This window comes from Mustela nigripes, chromosome 8 (genome assembly GCF_022355385.1).
Source record: "Mustela nigripes isolate SB6536 chromosome 8, MUSNIG.SB6536, whole genome shotgun sequence".
Taxonomy (NCBI): domain Eukaryota; kingdom Metazoa; phylum Chordata; class Mammalia; order Carnivora; family Mustelidae; genus Mustela; species Mustela nigripes.
Window position 1 is genome coordinate 1606618 of NC_081564.1, and position 19682 is coordinate 1626299.

General features: G+C 47.7%; 1 protein-coding gene across 7 annotated transcripts in view; it reads left to right on the forward strand.

The window, feature by feature from the left end:
* The window catches only part of RIMBP2 (RIMS binding protein 2), a 205767-nt gene that overhangs the window by 37425 nt on the left and 148660 nt on the right, over positions 1-19682 (forward strand). For all 7 annotated transcript variants that reach the window (XM_059408179.1, XM_059408182.1, XM_059408180.1 and 4 more), the window contains exon 2: positions 7455-7589. The gene's annotated coding sequence lies outside the window, so the exon portion shown is untranslated. The remainder of the gene's footprint in view (positions 1-7454; positions 7590-19682) is intronic.

Genomic DNA, 19682 nt, shown 5'->3' on the forward strand with positions numbered 1-19682 from the left:
TACAAGGGATGAGCCAATATTGATACAACGTTACTAACTAGAGGCCATGGTTTACCTTAGGGCTCATTCTGTATTGTCTGTCCTGTGGTTTCAGCCGAATGTATGATGACACGGGCCCTCCATCATGGGATCAACAGCGTTAGCCCCACTGCCCCCACGTCCTCCGTGTCCGTCCCTTGCCCCCTCACTCCCTGGCAGATAATTATCTCTTACTGTTTCCGGAGTTGCGCCTTCTCCAGAACATCCTGGAGTTGGAATCGTACAGCATTCCGTCCCTTCATGTTGGCTTCTTTCATTTAGTGATGTGCATTTAGGGTTTCATGGCTTGACAGCTCCTCGCCCCTTGATGCCGAGTAACATTCCACTGTCTGTCCCCCTGCTGGAGAATACCTTGCTTGCTTGTGAGGGTTCTTTCCAGCAGATCCCAAACCGTGGGCTGTTGCGAAGTGGGCAGCTTTAATATGTATCCATGTGGAGAGACCCTGGAGAAATCAGGAGGGTGACATTGAGATGTCCGTACTTTTGGACACCAAGTAAAAAACTCACAGGTTTATCTCCCACTCACACTCTGTGTCGTGGGGCCCCAGCTGGTGCTCTGCTCACACCATCCTCACTCTGGGGCCCAGACTGGTGGAGCCAGAAAAAGAAAACAGGACAGCAGTTGTCATGGTAGAAATAAGATGTCCACAGCACACGTCCACTGGAGTTCGGCACTGACACGTTCTGCGGAACAAATCTTCATGTTCTGCCCACCCTGCTCCCTTCCTGTCATCAGGTCTGGTGTAGACATCACCCCAAGAGAAAGCTGTGCCCAGTTGTCCAGATCAAGCACACGGCGTCCACCCCAAATGCTCCCTGCCTTCCAATGCTTACTGTCGGTGCCCCGTTAGAAAGTGCGTTCTCCGAGAGCAGGGCTCCCATCACCTCGTCTTACGGCCCGCTGCACCCCTAGACACAGAGTAAAATGCTCCATAAACTTTTGTTGACTCAAAGGATGAATTCATCAAATAGCATGTTACACCGGAGAAGCCATAATATTACATAAATAATTAATGTAATTAATTATTATATTAGTGAATTCAAGAAGCCAACCCAGTAAAGTGAAGGTAGTCTAATATAAGCCCAACTCTGGGATTATGTCATCAGAGTAACAGGATAACGGGAGCTTTGGGGCACATATAAGGAACCCTGAAATTAATGAAGATGGGGTATTTGTCAAAGTATTCTCAGCAACTATTTGCTGGGAGAAAATATTTCTAACACTTGATCAGGCCACGGATGTTGGAGGGCTATTTGTTATCGCAGTGTAGCCTAGCCCATCCTGACTGATGCATATTCCAAGGCCCGTTGATGTTGAAGGCTTTATTCATTTGCTATTTCTGCAGATTTCTGAGTAGCTGCTTCGCCTTGACACTGTGCAGGGTGCTTAGAACTCAACACAGAATGTAAGAGGCAGGGTCCCCATCACCTGGGAGCTGGGGGGACTGTGGTAAGTTGAGGCACTGGCCTGCCTGATTTGTGGTTCCTTGCTGCTAGTCGAGGTTTCTGGACACCTAGGTGGTTGGGCCTCTTCCCAACTTGGTTCTTCTTAGCTGTATGCATGGGGCCATTCTTTGATGCTGTGACTTCTAATGCCATGGTTTCTGGCTGCTGGAGGCCTCACTGTTATTGTGATTCATGTAAAACCCCAAACCACAGGAAACTCTGGGGCTGGCTGGACGCCTTCCTCTGACTTCATTGTCCTTTAATTTTTCTTACATTTCTACCTTCTGTCTCTCCAAATAGATATAGTTCTGTCAAGGGAGCAGGAAGCTTAATCTGGAATCCCTGCTTTTTCTCCCGGGGATACGACCCCACAGCTGATTCCCCCTCTGTCATGCCTCTCCCAAGGATTCTTTGGAGGGGAGAGACTCACACGTGGAGGCAAAGACGGTTGTGTCCTATAACACTACCCATTGTCAAGACACAACTTTTACCAGTGGCTCAGAAAGCCATGTTCTTTCCATTGGCGTGACTCATTATGACAGATATGCCTTGTGCTGAACAGTTCCCCTTTGGAGATTGAATTACCGTCCTATTCAGCTGACACAAAGCAGTTCCCAGCCGGCTCGGGCAGCCCATGAATAAGTAAACAGTCTACCAGCTTGATGCCGAGCGCAAGGCTTGGAGACGCAGCGGGACTGGCATACGGGTGGGGGGGGCAGGAAGCCGTCTAGGTGGCCCCAGCTACTGCGTCCTCCGCGCTAGCGGGTCGATCCCCGGCATCGTGTAAGTACCACCGCGGGGTGTGGGGAAGAGTCTGACAGGTTCACGAGATGGGGCTCAGACACCAAAGCAGAAAGCCAGCCTCCTGGAGGCCCCAGCTAGAGACGGGTGCCCTCATGGATTGAAAGACGGATGGGGTGGATATTTGGAAACCTCCCAGTTCGTGATAAGCTCTGGTCCTAATGCTGCTGGGTCTTAACTGTAGTTTCAATGACTGTGACATTTCGTTTGGAACCTGTCCCCAGGCCAGTTTCAGGCTAGGAGGGATCCTCCTCCCCAAGGCTCTGTCCCTGCTCAGCGCGGAAGGCAGAGGAGTCTCACTCGTCGCGAGGCTGGGCGTCCCACGGCGTGTCCTCGCAGTGTCACTCCCGAGGGAGATCTGTTCCCCTCAAAACTGGGTCTGCTTCCGCTTGGCTAGCCATCCCATAATGGGCATTAAAAGCAGGACATTTTCAAAGTTACGATGTGTCCAGCGGAAATTTTCACTCCGGCTTTGTATTTGAATCTGGGGAAGCGTCTTTCACTTCGTCCAGGCCAGCTAATGAGACAAGGTTTAGCATCGCAAAGCCTTTAGATAATGAGTGTAATTAGCTAATGAACATAATTGCGGCATTTTCAGTCTGTAGACATCAGATTTTTGTTGAAACGATAAATGTGAAAATGTCAGCAGGCTCACGCTGGTTGTAAGGCCGGTGGATTCCTTTTTATCTTTTCTGTGTAGGGAGACCCTTGGAGTAAGTAGTTGGTTGAAGTGAACTGAGTTTATTCCCAATGTTAAGCAGCAAGAACTGGGTCTTGCCTCGTGGTGGAAAGATTTCTCCTGGACTCTGTGATGAATGTGTTTGTGGGACAGAGTTTGTGGGCAGAGTTTCGTGTTGTTTGGGATTTGAGGAGTCAGCTGTAAAATGTGCATCCATAAATCACTGCTTTTCTTTCTCTATCTGCCTGAACGGCGCTGTTAATTAAAACTTTATATGAAGTGATAGTCGAGCTCCCCATTCAATTTCACTTCAACATCGTTAGACTCGGTTATACACTATCCCTCCAAGGCATTATCTGGCCGGACCACGTTTGAATTAATAATAATCATTCTGCACATGTAAGCAGATAGGGTAGTTCTTCATTCTTCAGAATCAGGAACACGTTCTCCAGTCAGCTTGCTGAGGTGCAGACACAGTAGAACCATCTAGTCCCTTTGATGGGGGCAGGAGAAGGGCCAGAGAGCAGGAGGTGTGGGGCAGTTGAAGCAGTGGCGTCCCAGGGCCTGGGAAGACCAACGGAGAAAGAGGTGCTTTTACTTTTTCTGTGCCAGGAGCACCAAAATTTGCTAAATGCACAGAGGCTAGGGATTCTTGTCCTACCTGACATTTTTTTTTTTCTTTTTCATAGAGCTAGGAAATAACCTCGTAACATGGCAATTACTATGCTTTTCCATATTCTTCTTATTTTTTTAAATGTCATCCATAACTATTTCTTTGCGAGAACACAATTCCTTGCAGGGACAAGACGGGTAGATGGGTGACTGTAAAGCCTCTGGTGATTTGTATCAAAAGGACATAGTTGCTCTGCTGGGTGAGGCTCTCGCTGGTGGTCTCTGCTTTGACTCACTTTCCACTTGACCCATTTGATAGTGTGTCAAGACCTCCCCGTGCCTCTCACTGCTCGCTGCAGTCATTCCCACAGTGCTGGAGGTGGACGAAAATGTCGCACCAGGTGATTTTAGGGGCGTATAGATATTTTGTAGAAAGACCTTACTCAATGACTGTTTGCTTCATGTACCTTAGTGAAAAGACACAGCACGTGCAGTGAGTTAATGTAATAGTGTAAGGTTTCTTTTGAAACAGGGTTCTCACATGAGGACTTCATTGAGTTCCCAAAGTAGACAGGAGCACACTTTTTTTTTTTTTCCCTTGAGCTCCAACTGCGTGTTAAAATTTAAAGTGCATGTGCAAAATTTAAAAAGTTAACAATGGGGGTGCCTGGGTGGCTCAGTGGGTTAAAGCCTCTGCCTTCGGCTCAGGTCGTGATCTCAGGGTTCTGGGATCGAGCCCCGCATCGGGCTCTCTGCTCAGCGGGGAGCCTGCTTCCCACCCCCCTCTCTGCCTGCCTCTCTGCCTACTTGTGCTCTGTCAAATAAATAAAACTTAAAAAAAAATAATAAAAAGTTAACAATGGTTAATGGTATATAACACCAGCCATTTCCTACCTGGTCAACTTTTTACTGCCCAGTTTCTTCACTCTACTTTTAATACTTCTATTAATTTCTTCTTTAAATAACCTCAACAATCCTAAATAACATGCCCATGCTGCTGTTCTGGAGTGGTCCGTTTTTGTAGGTCAGAAATAGCACTTTCTGTTATGGTGGATCAGTGGATCTTGAGCAGGGCAATTTTGTCCCCAGGGGTCATGTCTGAGATATTTTTATTTGTCCCAGCTTGGGGTGGGAGCTATGTTCCTGGCTTTTGGTTGCTACTAACAGGGATGCTGCTACATGTCGTACAGTGCGCAGGACAGCTCCCACACCAAAAAACTATCTAGCCCCAAATACCTGTAGTGTGGAGATTCAGAAGTCCTGTGGCAGATGAAGATTTAGTTCTTTTAGGCCCCACCCCAACCTACACACGCAGTTAAATTGCTACTTTCGTGAAGACGATAATGAGAGTTTACCTTGCTCTTATGTACATATTGTTAACTAGAACCAGTGACTGACTGACTGCATTTCTTTCCTTGCATGGCTTTTACTTTTCCTGGAGTTACCAATTGCCTCCCTTTCAATTGTGCCATTTGCAATCCACATACCGAAAATTCTTTCCCAATTCTCGGACATTTCAAGGACTTTCCTGGAGTTTCCTTTCCACATGATACTTCACCTGTAAAACCTCTGTCTTCTTGCTCCAAATCGATTACTCGAGATCTGAGGCTCAGCTGTCACCCTGGAGTTTCTCTTTGTCACTGTGTAGTAGGATCTACTGTTCCTTACATGCTACGGCTTTTCTTTTCGGTTTTCCCCACTTGTTTTACTGCAGCATATCCTCCAGTAATTCCCCGAGAAAGAATACCCTGGAAGCAAACTTTAAGACCCTTCACATGTGTGGCAGTATCTCTCCTTAGTCCTCCCACTGGATCAACTGCTTTTGGGGTTAGAATCTGAAGTTGGAAATAATGTTCAATCAGATTTTTAAAAGGCATTCTGCTGGCTTTCAAGATTGCTGCTGAGAAGTTTGATGCCCTAACGTACTTTTGTTCCTTTTAAAAATTCTGACTTTTTTTTTTTTTTTTTTTTTAACTAGAAGTGTTTAAGATCTTCTCTTTATCATTTATCTTCCCAAATCTCATGATGCTCTTTGGTGTGGTTTCTTTTCAGCCATTTCATAGTCCCCTCATGAAATCCTTGAATATATAAATTTTTCTTATATATTTCCTTCAATTTTTGTACATTTTCTCTTTTGGGAAATCTTAGTAAAAATTGGACCTCCTGGATTAATCTTTAAAATCTTTATTTTGTTTTATATTTTCTAGCACGCTAGGAGATTTCCTTAACCTTATCTTCCACATTTGCCATTTAAATGAAATTCCATTTTGGCGAACTTCTTTCTCATCTACAGAAACCTTTTTTTGTCTTTCATTGTTCCCTTCGTAGCATCTTATTCTCTTTCTGTTTGTAAAGTTTTGTTAGGTTGGCTGCACTCTCTCCTTCTCCCGGGTTTTATTTTTATGTACATAGTATAATCTTCCATGTTGGAATTTTTTTTTAATGTGGTAAGTCATCTTTGGTTGGTATTTGGTTTTAGAGGAAGGTTTAGATGGCTTGGTGGCTGCCAAGGGAGCTTCTTCATGGTGGGCTCTCTCCAGGGCAATTGCAGGGAACTAAACATTTTGGGGTGGAGGTTCCTAATGTCATTATATGAAGGCCTTTGCTTGTGATTATTATTTCCTACCAAAAAGAAATTTCCAGGCTCCTGCCTAGTTTGAAGGTCGTGGGGAGAAATGCCCACCTCCCTACATTATGCATGTGGTCTGGGGAAGGGTCGACACAGGCAGGTGCTCATTATGGTGCCCCACTGCTCTGAGCTCCACCTGCTGCCCTGTGTCCCGACTCTCTCATTCACTGCCTCAGGAAACGAGACTCCAATCTCCTGTCTAGACATCTTCCCTCCGTATCTCGTCTGCACATCATTCTAAATCTTATTAAAGTCTAGCTTGAATAAAGTTATACTTGCATGGTTTGGCCTCCCCTGTCAGACTGTGGGTCCTGGAAAGGCTCACTCTTATTTATGTTTGGGTCTAACAACTGCCAGGAACTTGGTAGGAACTTAGAAAATGGTTGTCATATTGAAATAAATTGAATTTTGCTCATACAGACTGTTTTCCAGTTCCAAATTCCCAGTTGAACCCCAGATTGCTTCCAAGTGTTCTTCCCCAACTCATGTAGTTACTCTGGACACTGGACACTTACAAAGTAATGGATAAAACCTAAGATAATGCAACTTATTTTATCCTGTGATTCTACAAAGTTCAAAAACATCTGAGCAACAAAACAAGAGAGAAAGAAAAGAACTTCTGGTATTTTGATTTCCTAAGTCAATTGAAGGTCTACCGAAATATAGAAATTTCTAATTTTTGAATATTTGGTGGTGAGATGGGAATTTCTTGAGAGTTTGCTATAAGCTCATTGGTTTTTACCTTGATTTTTATTTATTAATTTGCCTTATGGTAACACTTGTAATGCACAGGCATCCATCATATTTATCTAATTAAGGATATATTTAGAGCCAGCCTGGACGATTCATGGTCTCCGTTGTGTCCCTTGTTGCCACCAGCAATGACATGTCACTTACACAAGGGGGGATAATTAGTCTTCCCACAATTTCCCTTGGCACATTTGGGAGCTTGGAATTTTACTCAAAGCATCACGAAAGCTTTGTGTCAGGGTGTGTATGTATTTTTGCTTGGCTCTACAGCAGGAAATTTCGTCGAAGGCAAAGAAAAGTGTCAGGCTGGGAAGGCTCTGCATTAAGTCTCAGCTCTGTCACTTACTAGCCCTCTTGATGCTATGGACTGGCAGGTGGCCTGTTTGCTGACCTGCCCTGTGTCTGAGGCATAGAGGAAGCTGAAGGAGGCAGAAAAGCCAACTAACATGCCATTCTTTTGTGCTAGAGGATCATATGCTTTTTTTTTTCTTTTTACAGTTTAGAAATGACTCATCATACCTGAAACCTTGGGGTCCAGAAGACGCACTTGATCAGACCCAACCTTTGGAAGACCCACTCGGCCATTTTCCACTTGGTGTCCCGAGACTAGGAACCCAGCGGTAGAACTCTGGGGTGAGTTGTCCTTTCTTTCTTCTGAGGTGCTACCCCCTGTGCTGCCGGGGGCTGTATCCATATTTTCCTTGTGTAATCATTCCTTCAAGATGTTTATCAACGCCCACTCTGTGTGGGTTGGCTGGGGAAGGCTGAATGGTGAGTGAAACAACCGTGTGTACTCTGTGGAGATACCAGTGTCCCGAGGGAATGCCAGTGCAAAGGTCCAGGGGTGAGAAAGAGCTGAATGCATGGGAAGTGGTTGTCCGGATACAGACCCGGAGAGGAGGTCATTCATGTCCTTACAGGCTGTGGATAAGGATCTTAAGTCTTAAATCCGGGCAGTGGACGGAGAGCAGTGCAGATCTTAGATAAAGGAGTGACAGGATCAAATTTGCCTTCTGCAAGGATTACACCGTGTAGCCTGGATGAACGGCCGTGGTGCCTTGGACCAGTGTTTGTGGTGGAGATGAAGGACATTGGAAAGCTTCTAGATGCATTGGGGCAGTAGGCTCTGCCAGTTGTGACAGGCTGGGCAGGAAGAAGTGTGAGAAGGAGCGACAAGCTGGCTTTGGGTGGCGAGCAGAGGCAACATGGTGGAGGGGGAGGCACCGTTTCCTCCGACGAGAAAGACTGAAAAAGAATCAGATTTATGGGTAAGACTTGGACTCAGTTTTGCCCTGATGCTCAGTTTTCAGTTTGAGTCACACCCAAACATGGGAAGATTAGCAGATGGCCAAGGGCAGGGTTCAGGAGAGAAATCCGGGCTGGCTTGCTCATTCCTTTATTCTCAGGTTTGAGGGTTCTCATGTGGAGGCGTGGTCTAAACACAGGGCAGGGATGCACATTGTGTGATCATGAGATGACTTTGGGGGTGAGGTTAATAGCTGCTGCTTTCTGCAAAAGGCTTTCATGTGCTAAGTGGCTGCCCAGGCAGTCGCTGCCATGGTTGTTAGTCAAGCATTTTGAGCACGAAGCAGAAGGTAACCAGCTGATCCTTTTTAGTGCCCCTGTCTAAGCTTGGTTTTGGGGTTGGTCCTGATAAAATACTGGGTGTAAGTCTCACATGCCAGTAAACAGGGTGGTTAGCATGACGGTGATGGTGGACATGGTTATATGGGGGCGATGGTGGCGGTGATGGTGTTGATGCTGGTAGTGGTGATCATGATGCTGGTGGTGGTGGTGATGGTGATGGTGGTGGCAGTGGTGGCAGTTATGGTGATCGTGATGGTGGTGATGCTGGTGATGGTGGTGGTCATGGTGGTGATGTTGACGATGGTGATCATGATGGTGGTGATGGTCATGGTGATCGTGATGGTGGTGATGGTGGTGGAAATCAGAGTGATCATGGTCAGGTTGGTGAAGACGGTGACAGGAATGGACTCCGCCGGTATGTGTTCAGTAGACTTGAGTTCACACCCAGTCCCCTGATTTCTATTTTATGTGTTCATTTTCCTGGCAGGAGGCAGAAAGAGCCTGTGTGTGAAACTCAGCTGTTTCAGATTTAGGATATGTACTTGGTAACCATTTGTTCTCATTACTACAGAGCCAAAAACATTTCGTCATTCAGTTAGTAAATGCAGGGCCCTGGGAGATGGGAATACGCCTAGAAAACACTCCCAGACCTTCTCTTTTTCATTATTATTGGTATAACCGTGTCTGTTTCTACAGTGGATGTCATTTATAACAAGAGATGTTTATCTGTGTGCCCTCAACAGACAAATTGTGTCATTAGGAACACTTTCTCTTTTCTCTCGTGTCTGAACTGAGTGATGTGCATCATTACTAGTGTGTAATTCTTTCAAGTTCATTTATTCTGGGTGCCCTCTGGTGCCCAGACGTTACTCGGCTCTCTTAGGGGTAATAGACAGGTTATTTCAAAAGCTTAATATTTTTTTGGATGTTTTTTTATTTTGGTCGTCCTGGGGTTGGAAGCGACAGAAAGGAGTGATATGCATGTGTGTGGATTTTTCCTATATTCGGAACGGGCTGATCTTTTTTATTTTTTCTGATAGATTGTTGGCTGCTCAGGATCGCAGATGCACCATTAAGTTATTGCGTTTAAATTTAGCTCTTGTTCTCACTTTGGAAGGGAATGGAATGTTTGAATTATTTCACCGTGAAGGGAGAGCAATTAGAAAATAGGTCCTCATGGCTTTTCGAAACAGGAGGTCTAGCCAGTGGGTCTCAGCGGGGGCTGAGGCTCACTGAGAGGTCCCTCGGCCTGAAGGAAGTGAAAAGGACCTTAAAAACGCTTTAATGACTGCAGGGTTTAGGCTCTCCGAGGGCAGCAATTTACCTATAAATCTGCAGTGATCTTTATTCTCAACACCACTACATCCTTCCCTCCAGCTGGGGTTGGGTCCCCTCTGTGTAAATAAATCATTAAAATAAACACAGAGTCATGTGTCACAGAGGTGTGTCAAGGCAAGAAGCTCAAACCCATATAGATCTGTGGGCAATCACTGTGCACCACTGTATGTTCTCTCCCGAATTTGCAGATGACCCCTCCCCCAGATCTACACACGTGCACACACAGACACACTGTCTTGGTATGTGGACGCATCTGCACACACAGCGTGGGGTCTGTGTGGTGTGTGTCTAAGCACGTGCACACTCTGCCCTGATACTCTTACAATGAGTGTGTCATTGCTCAAGCAGTAAATGAATATATTCAATTTGTAAAAACCTGAGTGTCTTTACTCTCTCACTTTCACTGAGCTAGCCACTGTCAACGGTTAAGTCCTTTTGGATCCTGTTCTGCATATTAATATGTGTGTGTGTGTGTGTGTGCGCGCGCGCACAGCTGCGGAAATTCAATTATAATATATGTGCTTCAAAAAAAACCATATGGATTTTTCTGCAGTTTTGTATTTTTCTGGTTTTAGACTGTTTCTCTGAGATCTTTCCATGTTAGCGTGTTAGCAGACTACCTCATACTGTAGAGAGTTTGGGTGTTATCCAGTGGTAACTCTATAACAGTGTCTTGGCTTGGTCCTTCCAGAACAAACCCGACCTAGGGATTCAGGTTGACTGGCTTAGCTGCGTGGGGATGCCGGGAAACTTGGGAGCACGGTGGGGAAGCCGGGCAGCAAAGGGAGGAAGTCAGGGCAGGCCAGGCCATCCAGCTGTGTCCACTGCGGGCTGTGGGGCTCCTTCATCCTGTGGGGACACTCCCAGAGACAGCAGGACACATCATGGACTCATCCTACCCGAGGGAGGGGGTCTGGGGTGTTTAGGCACCGCCGACACCCTGCTGCTCTGGCTGGGCTGTCTTCCAGGTGTGTACCTGCTCTCAGGTCTTGCTCGCCCACAGGCGTCGGTGGTGAACAGTTTTTCTGTGTGTGCGGACGTGCTGCGAGGGGCTCTGGGCGGTCGGCCTGGCTGCTGAGCGTCCGACAGCGCTCACTGTTAACACGCACCTATTTAATGAACTAATGGCCCGTTAACCAGCCATGGTTAACCACGTTTAAGGACGACCCACAGTGCCACAGTGACATCTTCATCCGTCCTTACCCGCATGCACATTATTCCAGAACATCTGCAAGTGTGCGTGTACTTCTACATGCACAGAAATGGATAGAAAAGTTAAAGTTTAAAAAGCCGACTCTGTGTTTGTTTTCGTTATAATCCGCTTTTTAAAATTTTTATTCATATATTTTTAAAAGGTTTTTCTTTATTTTTCAATAGACAGAGATCACAAGGAGGCAGAGAGGCAGGCAGAGAGAGAGGGGGAAGCAGGCTTCCTGCTGAGCAGAGAGCCTGATGTGGGGCTCCATCCCAGGATCCTGGGATCATGACCTGAGCTGAAGGCAGAAGCTTTAACCCACTGAGCCACCTAGGAGCCCCTATTTTTTATTTTTTCAAGGTAAGAGTTGATGGCATTTTAAAAATTAACATATAATGTATTATTTGCCCCAGGGGTACAGGTCTGTGAATCGTCAGGCGTGCACAGTGCACAGCGCTCACCACAGCTCTTACCCTCCCCGCTGTCCATCACCCAACTACCGCATCCCTCTCACCCCCTCCACTCTGGCAACCCTCAGTTTGTTTCCTGAGATTAAGAGTCTCTTATGGTTTGTCTTTCTCCCTGGTCCCGTCTTGTTTCATTTTTCCTTCCCTTCCCCCCATGACTCCCCACCCTGCCTCTCGGATTCCTCATATCAGGGAGATCATATGATAACCGTCTTTCTGTGATTGACGTATTTCGCTCAGTATAATACCCTCTAGTTCCATCCAGATTGTTGCAAATGGCAAGATTTCATTTTTTGATGGCTGCATAGGATTCCACGTATATTTACCACATCTTCTTTATCCATTCATCTGTTGGTGGACGTCTGGGCTCTTTCCATAGTTTGGCTATCATGGACATTGCTGCTATGAGCATTGGTGTGCTCGTGTCCCTTCGGATCACTGCGTTTGTATCTTTGGTGTAAATACCCAGTAGTGCGATTGTTGGGTCGTGGGGTAACTAATTCTGTTGTCAAGTTTTTCCTTATTTATTTGAGAGAATGAGAGGGCCAGCAGGTGGAGGGGCAGAGGGAGAGAGAGACTCTCCGGCAGGCCCCCGATACATGCAGAGCCTCACACAGGGCTTGATCTCATGACCCCGAGGTCACGAGCTGAACTGAGATCGTGAGTTGGTCACTTTACTGATGGTGCCAGCCCAGGGCCCCATAATCTGCTTTTTAAAGTCTGCCGTGCGTCATGAGTCTGCCTGGTTGCAGGGACCGCTCTGTATTCGTGTGCGGGCCGTGGTCTAATCTCCTGACTTCGCACATCGTAGGCGTTCGGTCAATATTTGTTGAGGCCCGGAGTCACTCATGTGGGGAGGAAATGACCTAGCCTTATCTTGGAAGTTCGGCCCAAACCATCTGCTCTTTTGCTACATCTCAGATGAGTTGTATCGCTCCTTCCTCCTGGGGTTGAGAGGTGAGAACAGGTGAGAACTGTTTCTCCCAGAACTGTTTCTCCCAGCCGGGAGCTCTTGGAACAGCCCGTGGAGTCGGAGAGGGAGCGAAACCCTCTTCTCTGCTTCTGTGGAGAATTTTGTCTGGACAGGCCTGGGATGGACTGCTGGGCTGTGACTGTTGGGCTGGTGATGGCAATATGGAAATCCAGCAGTATTTCTGGAATCTTCTACAGGTTACAGAATAGACAAAAACAGCCAACGAGACCCAGATACAGTCATATATTTACTTGGGGGAAAAAAGGAATTATGTATTAGAAAAATTTAACTATCACTTAACCAGTGATTTCATGGTGGCAATATAAAGCTTCCTTTTTCAGTGTATTTCTTTCTTTCTTTCTTTCTTTTTTTTTTTTTTTAAGATTTTATTTATTTATTTGACAGAGAGAGCACAAGTAGGCAGAGTGGCAGGCAGAGGGAGAGGAAGGGAAGCAGGCTCCCTGATGAGTAGGGAGCCCGATGCGGGGCTTGATCCCAGGACTCTGGGATCATGACCTGAGCTGAAGGCAGAGGCTTAACCCACTCAGCCACCCAGGTGCCACTTGCAGTGTCTTTCTATCTGTAAAACACTCCTGCTTGTTTACGGAAGAAGAGTAAGTTAATAGTTGGCACACAGAGGTGGTAAAACTCGTGAGATTTGGGGAAACCAAGGCAGCCACAGTCTTGTGAGCTGCAAGCAGCCCCCATGCCTAGGACTGTGGCTGAGACAGCCTCTAGATATCGCTGGCCCTCCGGTTCCGGGGCCTCGCTTACAGGACAGACTGTCTCGGCATAATGTCGTTTGTGTGGAAATGTCTTGTTACAACGGTTCTTAATGTCATTACCCTTCATGACTAACACAATTATGTATTTTAAATTCCATTTTCTTTCGTTCTCTTTTTTTAAATAGACAACACAAAGTGGAACGGGCTCTGTTGATATGGAAATCTTGGTGCCCTTCTCAGGGCAAGCAGGTGGTGCCGGTGGGTCATTCACACACACACGGCCCACGCGGTAATGGTCCTCGGCTGGCCCACCAGGGCAAGGGAAAGCAAAAGGGAGTGCAAATGTGATTGGCAGGGGCTTCAGGAACTGCTGTGAAGCTTGCACTTTCAGCTCTGGCATATGGGTCTTGACAGCGTCTGTTTCACTCTGGTCTCTTGGCAAACCCAGACCCTGCAATGAAGTTTGCTTGGCTCCTTTTTTTTTCTTCCCTATAGAGAAAGGAGGCTGCTGTGTAGCTAAGAAAGGTCTTTGGGGGCTATGCTTTATGCTATTGTATTTGTCACGGAAAGTTAATGGACCGGTACAACTGAAGAGAGGGTAGTGTTAACTTTAGGAATGGCTTGATCCAGGAGCTCAAACAATGTTTTGGGAATTTCAGTTTCCTCTGTGTTGGTTTTAGTTTTAATCAGAGCCCCTCAATCATGGATTTAGCATTCACAGGCCTGGTGCTCTTTCCCCACCCTCTTGACACATCTACAGGTAGGCTCAGACAGGCGGGCAGAGCTTCATACTGTCACAGCTTGGGCTCCCTGCTTTGCGGTAATGGAAGTCTATCACCTTAACACTCATCTTTCAGAAGACCCATTTCTTGAAGCTCTGTGATCAAGCTCAAGACTTTCCAAGCTCCCCCAGGGTAATCACCCCCTCTAGAAGAATGACCATGCTCCCTCTTTACCGCCAGGCCACCTCGTCCTCCTGTGGAGGGGTCTATGCCTGTGCATGCCTCTTCAGCCAGTCAGCCAGGGCCTGTAGGTTCCCATGTGTTCAGTGGGTTGTGTGGGCAGCCACTCTGGACCACATGGAGGTCTGCGGTGAGTTGAACTGTATCTTCACAAAGATGTTGGAGTCCTAAAGCCCAAGACTTCCAATCTTTTCAAAGTTAATTAAGTTAAGAGGAGGTCATTTGTGGGGAACCTGATCCAATGGGACTGGTATCCTTATAAAAGGGGAAATTTGGCCATTTAGACAGATGTGTGCAAGGAGATTGCCATGGGAACGGGAAGGCAGAGACCATGGGAATGCTTCCACAAGCCAAGAAATGGCCACGGACCACTGGCCAACACTAGAGGCTGGGAGAAACGCCTGGACCGGATCCCTGACTTTGGGCGTCCAGAGCTGGGATCCAGTAGATTTCTGTTTGGAGAGCTCTGTCGCAGCAGCCCTTGCAGGGTCACTGGGCAGCAGCAGTATAACTGAGTTCTGTCTCAAGCAGTGGACATTTCTAGAGGAAACAGCAGGAAGGAGAGGTTCTAGGAATCTCGGCAGGGGCGGGTATGAAGGGATTGTCCTCTACGAGATCCTGCCAGGGGACATCTGCTCCAGCCGCTGGTGGTGGTCTTTGGGTCTCTCTGATCAAGACCTAAGTTTAAGGGGCTGATGTTCAGTTGGCCGGGCTGGGCTCAAGAAACAAGTGCGGGACCCCTGTCTGCCTTTCTCAGCAGATCCTTCAAACACAGCCGTGGTGCGTGGCCCGAAGGAAAGTGAGTGGGGCCCACAGTCCTCCACTCCCATTGTCGCAGGGACCCGAGAGCCTCCTGGTCCGCGTTGAATTGCTGGGGTCGGGGAGAGGCTCTGGAGAGATGCTGCCGGCCTATGATGCCTCCGAGAGCATGGCGGCCGGGAGAGTTCTGTCCCACAGGTCGGTTTGTTTGCTCCTGGAAACAAAGGGCCAAGGACAGTGTGCCCCCCACTGGGTGACTTCCTTAGTGACCATGTCCAGTTGCCGTGTCTAGACTAAAGGCGTTTTGGATTTGCTGCCCAACGTGGACTTGTCCCTGTCACCAATTAGTCACCAGGCAACAGTGTGTCTGCCCCGCGGAAGCTCTTAGCAGGGCCCAGCCAGCGGCCCGGGACAACAGAGAGCCTTCAGGTTCCAAGAGGAGACCGCCAAGGAACGTGAGGGCGGGTGTAGCTGCGTGTTTAATCCGTGGCCGCAGACTGTGTCTGGTTCCTGTGACGACAGGCCTTTGTTAGAGGAAGGATCCTTCCTCATTAGTCTCTCCAGAAAGAAGTGCCCGTGCCTTTCCTGCTTCCCATGAAAGCATCCCAGGCCTCTTAATCCAGAACTATGGCTTTCTAGGTTGATTTCTCCTTGATTTCAATCAATGGCTTTCTCCTTGATTTCATTCCCCACTGGGTTGGTGCAGGTGAACTCCAGCAGAAGCTCCCAACTCTGCAAACCTGGGAGGTGTAGGTTTCTCAGGGCGTGGGGGTGTGCTTCCCAGGGAACCAAGAAGCCAGGGGGACACAGCGGTGGTGTGGTTGGTGAATGGCATCAGTATTTCCAGCAACCGGAATGTTTTTCTTACACATTGTGAGCACAGAAGCTTCCAGAGTACTTGGGTCATGGATTGGAGGAATACTAGCCCAGAGGAGGACATACTTCTCTTCCCAGGTAGCTTCCTACAAGGTAGTTTTTTTTTTTTTTTTTTTTTTTTAAACAACTGTTTTTTTTTAAAACAACTTAGAGCATCAGCTCTAAGCCCGTGAACTTGTGGCTTTTAGACAGACTCCTCTCTGATGAAAGTGAGTGGTGAGTTTCAGACTCCCTGCCTTCCCTGCTCTCCAGATGGCCTGTGTCACCCTGACGGTGCGTGGGAGCGGAGACTGTCTTCTGCCCCCTTCCTGCACAGCCTTCCACATGCCTAGGGTGGCTGGGAGTCTCACGGCAAGGTTATTTACATCATGAAGCTATACAAAAATATTTCTGTCTCTACACTTTAGACGAGATCGGGCGCGTTCAGGGTGGTATGGCCGTAGACTGTCTCTACACTTTCGAAGAAGTCTTTTTACCTGTGATCCCTGGTGAAAACCCATCCCCGTCCGGATGTTTGTTCAAACTTGGCTAAGAAGTGTGAGAAGCCACGAAGCCCCCTGGGGGAGGGCAAGGAGCTGGGGGCAGACAGGAGTCGGCTCACGTGCCCTGGGATGAGGAACAGGAGCCCTGAGCACTCCGCGTACCAGGGACATCTAGGATGGAAAAGCTAAGCTTGAGAGGAGCCTGTCTGTGTGTCTTCACTGAGAGGAGAGGGTAGGTAGACCCGAGTGCCTGGTCACCCATCTTGGTCACTGTCTCAGAACCCATCCTGCTTTGGGGGGACCATTCTGCCTTCATGAGATCCGTCGCTTGGGAAACTCTGTGCCCATTTAATTTGAGCGTTTCTTGCTGAAAATAATAGAAAACCCATTCCAGTTGGCTTAAACAAGACATAATACTCTGACGGTGGGTGAAAGAAGAAGTCCAGGTGTGTGCGCCTCAGGTGAGGCCCATTACCTCACTGACCCGCACAGCCGCGTTGTCTCCCTCCTTCTGCTTTTGGAGCTGCTGCTTCTGCCCTGACATCTCTGTTCCCAGGAACTGCAAGGTGGTGGCTGTCGTGGGTGGCCTTCTGTACATCCTGCCCCCAAATAAAGATGTTCAGATCCCAACCCTTGGTCCCCGTGAATGTAACCTCACTCAGAAATAGAGTCCTTACCGACGTAATGAAGATGTGAGTTAAGTGTGGGTCCCAAATCCCATGACTGGGAGCCTCATAAGAAGGTCATGTGAAGTCACAGAAATGCAGTATATTTCTCTGTTCAAATGGGTAAGTACAGATAAGATGGACTATTGGGGTTCAAAGGATGGATAGCCACAATGGTATTGGATCCAGGGAAGGAACAGTCAACTCAATCTGGTGTAAGAAACATAGGGTATTTATTGAAAGAAGGATTTCAGGCATTCTTGGATCCAGAGGCTGAAGTGATGTCACCAGGGTTTATAGTCTTTTTCCTTTTCCTGCCCCCTCCTGTTTTCTGGAGCGGCTTCCTCTCAGCAGGCTCCTTCCCCCGTGGTGGCCACCAGCAGCCCTAGGCTGAGCTCTTCTAGCAAACTGAAATGAGAAGAAAAGAAGCTTCTTCTTACCAGTGGTTCAACAGAAGTCCCAGGATCATCTCTGAAGGGACAATCTGGGCAATCAACCCAAGACCTAGTCTCTTCCTTGAACAATGATTTGGGTGAGGATAATTGGCACCTTGGCCAGGTTGGGGTCATGTGCCTGCTGAGCAGCAAGTTCCCAGAGGGAAATTGGGATATTAGAACCCGAAGCATGGGGAGCACATGCAGAGCAAACCAAGACAGATTCTTCATAGAGATAAAGAGACTATGGGTCAGGGTGACCAAGGAGGGCTTCCTGGAGGAGGAGAACCAGAGGCCCTAGAGAAGAGGTTGTATAAAGGCATAAAGACAAAGGGGACAAATCAATTCTCAGACTTTATCTAGCGCTTCTGCTCTGTGTACTGTGGAAGACTGAGGAAGGACTAAGGCACGACTAGCTGCTGAATGGATCTGATATCGTAAGACAGCCACATGGGTTCAGAAAAGTGATCTCTAGCCATCCTGCCGGCACAGGAAGAAGGGGAGAAGCCAGCATGATCGTTATGGACTTTCAGAGCAGGTGGCTGGAAGCCTATGGTTTTGGAAGATATATAATGAGCTCATTTGTTTCACAAATATTTATTTACGAGAATCACTACTTCTCTGACCTTTGCCCTATCAGCAACTTCACTACCGCTTCCCATATTATTCTATATCCTTTACTGTTAATGTACTGTTTCAGTCTATTCGAAAAAGAAACGGTGTATCACCAGAGTAAGTGGGACATCCTGCTGGAAATACAAGGTAACAAAACACTAGTTAAAGTCAGCACGGGGAAAGCCACACTGTTACTCAGATCGAACTGGATTCTGGGGACCAGCCAGGTTTCCACCGAAATGTTTCAGAGTCCAATACATTTTGGCACCAACAGAGCCCTCCTCATTGAAAAAAATAAATAGGAGAGAGAATATTGAGGTGATGATGATCTTATGATCTGCAAATCAATGATTAATGAAGTGTCTGCCGGGTGTGTCCTTGAAAATACCATGGGTGCCATGAAGGACCCATCTCATGTTCACCATATGCCTTTCCTTCAGAGAAGGTGGATGGCTCTCATCTCAGCTGGAGGTTCGGTAAAGTAGGCAGAGGGCTCCTGGCCATACCAGGCATTTAGGTCGAATGTGTACTCTCTGACATTCGCAGCAGGTGCCTTGCGCCCTCACGGGTCTACAGATAGACCCAAGTCCTGAATTAATAGGAAGTACACAAATTCAGTTATGTCGGCGGAATGGGCACAGCTCAGTTGTCTGGCCAGCTTGGAGATGTTGTCCTGTGGTTAGAAAAAGACTAATCAACTGACTTGCAGATCTCTGGGCCATTTTAGAACTCTAAGCTCACTGATCCCTAAAGCAATTTTGCAAATGAAGAATTAAGGATGTTCTCAGGGCCCTGAGTTAGCAGTTTGTTTGCCTACCACTGTATCGGGGATGGGGCTTAATCTGTTGTCCACATAATCATTCATGCCCCTTTTGTAATCAGTACCTCATCCTTCCCCTTAATTACATCCCCTGCTTCTTTAATCAGGTCAACACAAAAAGTCCTTCTCAGAGAAAACCGGGTTAAATGTTAGCTTGTTAATTACCCCTTAAAAAAGAATGGGCACATCCTCGGGGGTTTCATCTCCTGCTGCAGGCCGGGCCCTATGCCAGTGAGTAACGTGGAGGCCAACTATTGTAGGGACATCAGGAGGTCCTTCCTGGCATTGGTCCCCTCTGTCAGCAGGGGTGGAGTGGGGGAGTAAGAGAGCATGGGACAGGGAGGGAGGGCCTCCTCCATGCTGCCTGCACTACAGCATCTCGAGCAGAGGGGGAGAGCTGCATGGTGGCTCATGCCCATGTTCTTCTGGGGTGGAGGAATGAGCCTCCAGGGGCCTGGTGTCTTAGGCGGAGGGTGCTGGAGGTTTGCGAGGGCCGGTCCACGACTCCCTGTCGCTTCTCAATTCACGAGGCTTGCATGAAGCAGATGCTTCCCCGACTCTAGAGATCGAACATGTGACCTGGGCCAGCTATCAGGGGTCTTCTGCCTCTCTAGACGCTGTCAGAGCCATACATGTGGCCTGAGTCAGTCCAATCAGAGTGGCTTTTGGGATTGTTGCCATGCTGCCATAGAGGTATTCTCTGTCTCCTACTGGGTGTGCGTAAGAAAGCTGAAAACGCCTGGGTCGATCAGCAGCTAGACTGGAATCATGTGGGGAGTGAGGTGTTGAAACCAGCTCTGAGGAAGGCAGCCCAGATCCATGGGAAGA